The sequence below is a fragment of the Mesoplodon densirostris genome, chromosome 11, assembly GCF_025265405.1.
Source record: "Mesoplodon densirostris isolate mMesDen1 chromosome 11, mMesDen1 primary haplotype, whole genome shotgun sequence".
In the NCBI taxonomy this organism is placed as follows: domain Eukaryota; kingdom Metazoa; phylum Chordata; class Mammalia; order Artiodactyla; family Ziphiidae; genus Mesoplodon; species Mesoplodon densirostris.
This window is the reverse complement of record NC_082671.1, coordinates 55,996,735-56,004,478: the sequence shown is the minus strand read 5'-3', so window position 1 is coordinate 56,004,478 and position 7,744 is coordinate 55,996,735. Positions and strand designations below refer to the sequence as shown.

Below are 7,744 nucleotides of genomic sequence, written 5' to 3'. Positions count from 1 at the left end.
ATCCTTGTCTTATTCGTGTTTTTAGAGGAAATGCTTTCACCATATGACCCAGCAATTCCACCCCTGGGTATATATCTGAAAAAAATAAAACAAAAACAAAAACACTGATTCGAAAAGATACATGCACCCCAATATTCAGAGCAGCATTATTTGCAATTGCCAAGATATGGAAACAAGCTAAGTGTCTGTCAATGGATAAATGGATAAAGAATATGTGGTATGTATATACAATGGAATACTACTCAGCCTTAAAAAAGAACAAAATTTAGCCATTTGCAGCAACACAGATGGACTTGGAGGGCATTATGCTAAGTGAAATTAGTCAGACAAAGAAAAGTACTGTATGATATCACTTATATGTGGAATCTAAAAAATAATACAAACAAATGTATACGCAGAACAGAAGTGAACTCACAGATATAGAAAACAAACTTATGGTTACCAAAGGGGAAAGGGAAGTGGGGAGGGACAAATTAAGGTTATTGGATTAACAGGTACAAACTCCTACATAGCACAGGAAATTACACATTTTATTTTGTAATAACCTATAATGGAGTATAATATGCAAAAACACTGACTCACTGTGCTGTGTACTGAATCAAATACAATATTATAAATCAACTATAGTTCAGTTAAAAAAAAGATTTTTATTATGTTGATATTTTTCAGTCTCACTATCATGTATATAGGAGGGATATTGGTTTTTTTTTTTTTTTTAATTCTCTTTGGGGTCTGGTAAAGCCATTCCTATCTTACCAAGGAATTATTTTATTTTATTTTATTTATTTTTTGGCTGTGTTGGGTCTTTGTTGCTGCACACGGGTTTTCTCTAGTTGCAGTGAGTGGGGGCTACTCTTCGTTGGGGCGTGCGGGCTTCTCATTGCAGTGGCTTCTCTTGTTGTCGAGCACAGGTTCTAGGTGCATGGGCTTCAGTAGTTGTGGTTCAAGGGCTCAAGAGTTGTGGCTTGTGGGCTCTGGAGTTCAGGCTCAGTAGTTGTGACACATGGGCTTAGTTGCTCCGCGGCATGTGGGATCTTCCTGGACCAGGGCTCGAACCCGTGTCCCCTGAATTGGCAGGCGGATTCTTAACCACTGAACCACCAGGGAAGTCCCAGGATATTGGTTTTTATTTATGCCCTTTGATATGCTTCTTAAATTTGAGAATTAAATTTGAGACTTTCTTTCATCTGGTGACAGTCTCTACTGAGTCCCAGTCTTAAATTTGAGAATTCATGTTTTTTGTCAATTCTAAATGTTTCTCAATTTTTACCTCTTCAAATATTCCATCTCTTTCATTCTAATTCCTACTAGATATATGCTGGGCTTTCTATTCTATTCTTCAGATAGATCTTATACTTTAACCTTTCTTTTCTATTTTCCATCTCTTTATTTTCTGTGTTCCTTTATGCATAAATTTCTCACCTATATTCTAATTCACTAATTCTTTCTTCTACTAAACTGCTGTTCTCCAGTTCATTGAGTTAATTTTCGTTACTAAATATTTCATCTTATGATATTATAATTTCTCTTTTTTACATTGCCATTTAAAAAATATCACCCTTTCCTTCTTAATTTTTTACCTCCTTAATAGTTTTAAGGAGATAGTTTTATAAGCACTTTGACTGTTACTTTATCCCATATTCTTGGTAGTGCTAATCTCTGTTACATTTGCTGATTCTCTTGTGTTGTGAACTCATCTTCATCACATGCATGGCCTCAAGGCCATATTTTCTGTCACTACTTGGATATTTTCCCTTTGGCCAAATATATCCAATATACCACCAGGCTGTACTATTATTTCATCTCTTGAGTTTAATGTTCCGGTTTTGACTCCTGCTTTGTTTCTGGTTGATTTCTCTTTTTGTCTTTTGAGTTCAGCTCCGTATTAAAATATTTTGCTGTATTTTATTTCTTATTTTTATATGTTTATAAAGGAAAGGATGTTCTTTTTCCTGTTCTCTGTGCATCTTTTTAAACAGAGCGTCTTTTTAAAAGCAAGTGTTTAAAGAACACTTGTTCTTTTAAAGAAGGGTTTAAAATGGCCCATTTTATATTCCAAAGGGGTCCATATTAAAAGGATGCATGTAAGCCTGAATATGGAAAGGACTGTGCATACAGATTTGAGTAATATTTAAGAGGCATAGAGTAGGTCAATTTGAAAGACTCGAGCCTAAGCACTTGGCAAAGTTTTGTGGTGGTGCTGGTGGCAATTTGGTCTGGGTCTCCTGGTGAATCATGGTGCTGTTAATTGGAATCAGGAACAGGGAAAACTCATATATTCTGGTACTTGTAGGATATGCAGGTAAAAAGATCCAGAAGGCAACATGAAATACTAGTCAAGAGCTCTGGAGATCAATGGGGATTTAATCTTGTGGCTGGAAGTTGGAGACATGGCTTTACATTACAGGGAGAATGTATGCAGTGAGTAGAGACTGGTACAGTGAGTCCTATTAATATAAATATTAGAGAATAGTACAATGAGCACTAGCAATATAATGAGTCCAGAAGAGAATGGCATGAGGAGAATCAAGAAAGACACTCTCAGTGAACACTGATATCCTCACATATACAGAAGGACAGCTGGTGATTCAAAAGATGGACAATAAAGACCCAGTAAGTTCAGATTTTAAAGTGTGAGATGATCAATGTTGGTGATATGTCAATAAGGAAAGGAAGTCAGAATATGATCATTATGATAAGAGAAAATGAATTGTTTATATTCACATGATTAAGAGCAGGCATCATGGATGACAAAGGCACTGGAGATGGCCTTTGAAGAACCATCTCTAACCACTGAAGCCTACAGAGGAAGAGAGTTAAATTTCATCTCAGATGGTATAGGCTGTTGTTCATATTGATTCAATACTAGGATGCAATTCACCAACTACATCATTTAGCTGACCAGACCAAAATAGAAATTATTATGTTAGTACCCAAACCAGGAAGAAGTATCCCTTCAAATTCAGCCAATTTGGGAATCTAGGCCTTACCTGTCAAGCTGCAAAACTGTGCTGTTTCAGCCAGAGGGATGAGAGAGCTATTTCTTTTACACAGGATAAGACCCTAGAGCCAACTACTTCTGAACAGTTGATGAAACATTTGTAGGTCTTATGCAAACTAAAAGATGCTTTCTTCTCTGCCTAAATCAAAGCTCTCTCCTCTACCTTCATTTCCCCTGTGAGTTCTAGCTGCTTGGGCCTCCATGAACATTCTGCTCTGTCTCTTCAACTCAGGGAAGCCCCGGGACTCAGCCTGGTTTCTTTCCCCATCCCTGTGCCGTAACCTGGAAAAGCTCTCAAGGCAGCAAGTTGGGGCAATCGTAGGGCACATTTCTCACAGATCACTGTCATGTGTTGACTGATGCCCAATGTTTTTTTTTTTTTTGCAGTATGTGGCCTCTCACTGTTGTGGCCCCTCCCGTTGTGGAGCACAGGCTCCGGACGCACAGGCTCAGTGGCCATGGCTCACGGGCCCAGCCACTCCACGGCATGTGGGATCTTCCCGGACCGGGGCACGAACCCGTGTCCCTGCATCGGTAGGTGGACTCTCAACCACTGCGCCACCAGGGAAGCCCTGCCCAATGTTTTAAGAATCAAATTTTTAATTTATTTGACCTGTTAGTTTAGTAACTTCCTGTCAACATTGCATCTCTTTCCTTCCTACCTTGATACCAGTAATTTATGAGGAATCTATGTAGTTTGCATTTGAATGACCTCCATGTACTTTAGTTCCACTTTTTGATTCGACTCTCTAATTTGACACTTTTTTCCCTTAGTCAAACAATTTTAATCAAGTTAATAGTAAGCAGTAAAAGGGCAGTTACATGAGAAGTCCTATATTTTATGTGTTTAAACTGTTTTTCGTTGTCTTTACTTGTAAGGTGTTGAAGGTGGGGTGCACTCCTGAATCTTCTTTCTGGTGGAATAAACTACATATTGTTCTGGAGTGCCACTGCGATGAATTCATGGTTTGTCCAAATGAACTTACCAGCAGTCGTGTTCTTGTTGTTGGAGCATCACTGATTGCACAGTGAAGCCAAGGATGCCATTCCGGGGGCACCATGCTTCCAACCACATCCCATGATGTGTTTTTGCCATTCATTTCAGTAGTGTGTATTACTCATCAGTGATGGCCAAAAAAACTGCTTGTCATCTTCAGAGTGTTTGTTTCCATGTTTGTCTTCCCCACTAATGTACCAATCCTCACGGCGTTTGCCCTGAGGAAAATTCATAGATTGCCGTGGAGGCCGACGTGGCTGCTGACACGCTGCAGCCTGCATTCAGGACTCACAGGAACTCCATCGTGTCCCACAGGCCCAGCCTCCGGGGTACACCGAGCAAAACCCGCTCAGGGAGAAAGCCGCCAGGAGCAGCTGGGAGCGCATGATAGAACGTTTCATGTGGGAGAATATTCAGACTCCTGTTATGTCTTCTTCAGTAAGAATTAGAAGCTGATTTTATGCATTTAGAACTAATTCTTTTCATTGTCATAATAAAAACAATTTAAGAAACACATTAGGATGGATATACAAATGTATATTTAATAGCCAAATTCTAAGACTTAGAATGAGGAGAGCAGGGAAGCAGAACCTTGTGGAAAATGAAGCCCTAACAATGCTTATTCCTTCTGGCTGTGTTTACTTTACAAAACAGCATTCAAACAGCAAGCACTTCAGTTTTAATGAAGTCTCAAATGGGACAAACCTGATTCGGATTTAATTAGTTGAAAAAAAATGCCAAAAATTAGTAGTTTGGAATTTTTGAAAGATACTCTCTTGGACTACTGATAATTGCAATCATAGTTGTTTTTCAGTTGCAGAGCTGAAAGTTTGTATAAAATAAGCCATTAGAACTGAGGAAAAAATTAAGAATACAGAGATACTAGGAGAACCAGGGAATTATTTTATATCTTCAGGCCCGGCATTATGTCCAGTAGATTTGTGAGACTCAGTAAATCCTTGTGAAATAAAGAATGAATGGAGGAATGAATTCTGGCTCCTGGAAGGCAAGGATTGTACTTATCTTGTTCACTGTTAAACTTACAATATACCTAGTTTTTGGTCTGGCACATTGTACACAGTAAACATTTTTATTGGTTGGGTTAATGAATGAATTAAAATTACATGGCCTACAGATATATTGTTGTATGCCAATTTGAAAATATATTTTCAGTTCTGGAAATTTCCAGTCCTTATCTAACTGAAAAGTTATGCTAAAAAATGGGAGGCAACCCGAGTCAATAATATACTGGTTGGAGGAGTTTACCCATCTCTTCCGAGCTAGTGATGAAGGAATTTACGTTGCAAATAAGAGTTGTGTTGCAAAAGCTGAAAATTTGTAAGAGTTCATCTGTAGGAGATTCCTTTTTCTATTTCTATTTGAAGTCCCTTTCATGAAGAAGAAATGGAAAGATAAAAATGCCAAAAAAGCAGACACAGGAATTTAAAGAGAAAGGAAAATTAGTCAGCAACCATGCACCACAAATCACTACTCAAACAATGAAGACTCATGAGATCCAGAAAAAAGATGCTGCAAGGCCAAGGCTAGACCTCAGGGAACAAAAGGGGGCTAGTTCTGACGTCTCCCTCCCCTCCCCCCACCCTGAGTTCGCAAGAATGTTTTCTCATAAACTCCTTGTTCATTATAAGTAGAAATGCCTAGTTTTCTTCTTGCCCTTTGAAACCAGTTTTGGCGTAAGTAAGGTGGTCATGCTGTCAAGTCACTATGGAGGCCCAGCCGATATCGATGGGTGAAAATGCCTGGAGAGAGCAGGCCAGGTCAACAGCTCTCCTGTATAGCAGCATTTCCACTAGTTTTATTCCTATAGGGACATGTGAAAGGCTATAGTAGCATCCTATCAGGAAACAACTACCACAAAACAAGAGTGCTTAACATGAGAAATGCTAATTTTATACTTGGGTCATTTCAATCTTACTCACTGATGTTAGACTCCAGTTATTGGTGGAGGTACTTCTGAGCATTTAGGTTAAAAAAAAAAAACCCACATAACTGCCCCCAGGTCATCCCCCCTCCCTCCCCTGCCCGGGATGTTGGAGAATCTGTGTGAGCCTGAAACACAGCAGCAGTTCCCCCTCTCTCTTCCATCGGACCCCAAGGAAACAGTAAGACCTAGTTTGTGGGGACTTCGCCATTCCTCCACTCAGCAAAAGACAATCTCCTCTGTGTTGCAACTTTCTATTTGGCGAGAGGATAGAAGGGTTGGCAGGACCAGAGCTGGCTACTAAAAGCAGGCACAGTAAAACCTCACAATGAGTTGCCTCTTTTTCAGCTTGGCACATGATGTTAGGAGGTGGAATAGAGAAACACTTGTAATAAGTTGCAGTTAGGAGGAGGGTGATGGTGCTTCTGTAGAAGTCTTGTGTTTTTATCCCCTCCCCCCCTTTCGGTGGCATAATCATGAGCCTCACTTTTGTTTTTCATATTTTAAATTCAGCCTGTACTGAACTTGCCACAGAAATAGATCTGCACTGACACTCCCACTCTCAAGCTGCCGGTGCTGGGTCGCAGGTTTGACATTGCTTGAGCTAACTCAGAAACTAGAAAGTTGAAGTGGTATTAAAGACGTAGCTACATGAACAGACCCACTTCCTGGTTGGAAAACCTGGATCGTATTTTATTTCCATCTCTGACACTCTTACACATCTTTAACATCACCACTAGGCTCGTCACACTGTGATATCCCACACTCACAAGGTCGTGTTAAAAAAGGGAATTGCTTTATGACACAGGCATATTTTTTGCCCAATTGAAAGGGTACAGTGGGAATCATTCTCACTTGGACAAGCTCTCTTGCAGATGCCTGATGCCTGGAAGTCAGATTAATGGAACCACTGGGTCAAGGTCTGTCATCAGAGTGGGAGGTCAGAATCAGGGAGGCCTAGAGGGAGGCAGCAGGAAGCCCTGGCAAGAGAGGTGGACAGAGCATCAAAGGTGGAGGTTAGAAAGGCAGCCTAAGATGTCAGGGACCCTTGCCAGGGGGGACCTCACTCCAGGGTTGAAAACCAGAGCAAGCCTTCAACTCTTGGAGGAGTGCTAAGATCGGGTGGGAGGAAAGAGAGCCCAGAGCTCTGTCCTAGAGACTAGTCAGCATTTGTGGAGCAACTGAGCCAGGCACCGGGCTGCCAGTGTTCTGTATGCCAGTCAGTGCTCTTGTCCCAATACATGTCATCTGTTTATTCACTCTCGTATCTGTCACTGGCTGGTGAGTTCCTGGAGGGAAAGGCCTATGTATGTCTTTTTTTGGTTTTTGGTTTTTCTATATATGTCTTGATCACTGAATGGGGTACCTGACATATAGAAAATGTTTGGTAAATGTTTGTTGATTGAGTAAGTGACCTTACATCTTTCAAATGATTCCCATGTTCCTGTTGACCAAACCGAGTGTCAGAGAGACTAAGAGGGAAGAGAGGTCCCAGATTCTGCAAATGGAGTCCAATGTGGACTCAATCTGAATTTCTGACAAGCCAAGAATCAAACCAAGGGGCAGAAGATAAGGGTTACTTATCTTTTAGGTCTAATAGCTACAGTTGCAGACCTTCCAAAAGGGAAAGCAGTAGTAGTAGCAAAGCAAGTCAAGGCTCCACGTTTAACTGCCACATCAATGAAGATGTGGCAGTTAGGGGTAAGATTGTCAGACAAAATCTAGGACACCCAGTTAATTTGAATTTCATATAAACAGGAAATAATTTTTTAGTATAAATATGTCCCAGATATTGTATCGATGT

At 40.4% G+C, this 7,744-nt stretch overlaps 1 pseudogene; it reads right to left on the bottom strand.

Moving 5' to 3' along the window:
* Positions 1–3,869: 3,869 nt before the first annotated feature.
* On the bottom strand, positions 3,870–5,709 carry LOC132499541 (NADH dehydrogenase [ubiquinone] 1 alpha subcomplex subunit 12-like; annotated as a pseudogene).
* Between the last annotated feature and the right edge of the window lie 2,035 nt (positions 5,710–7,744).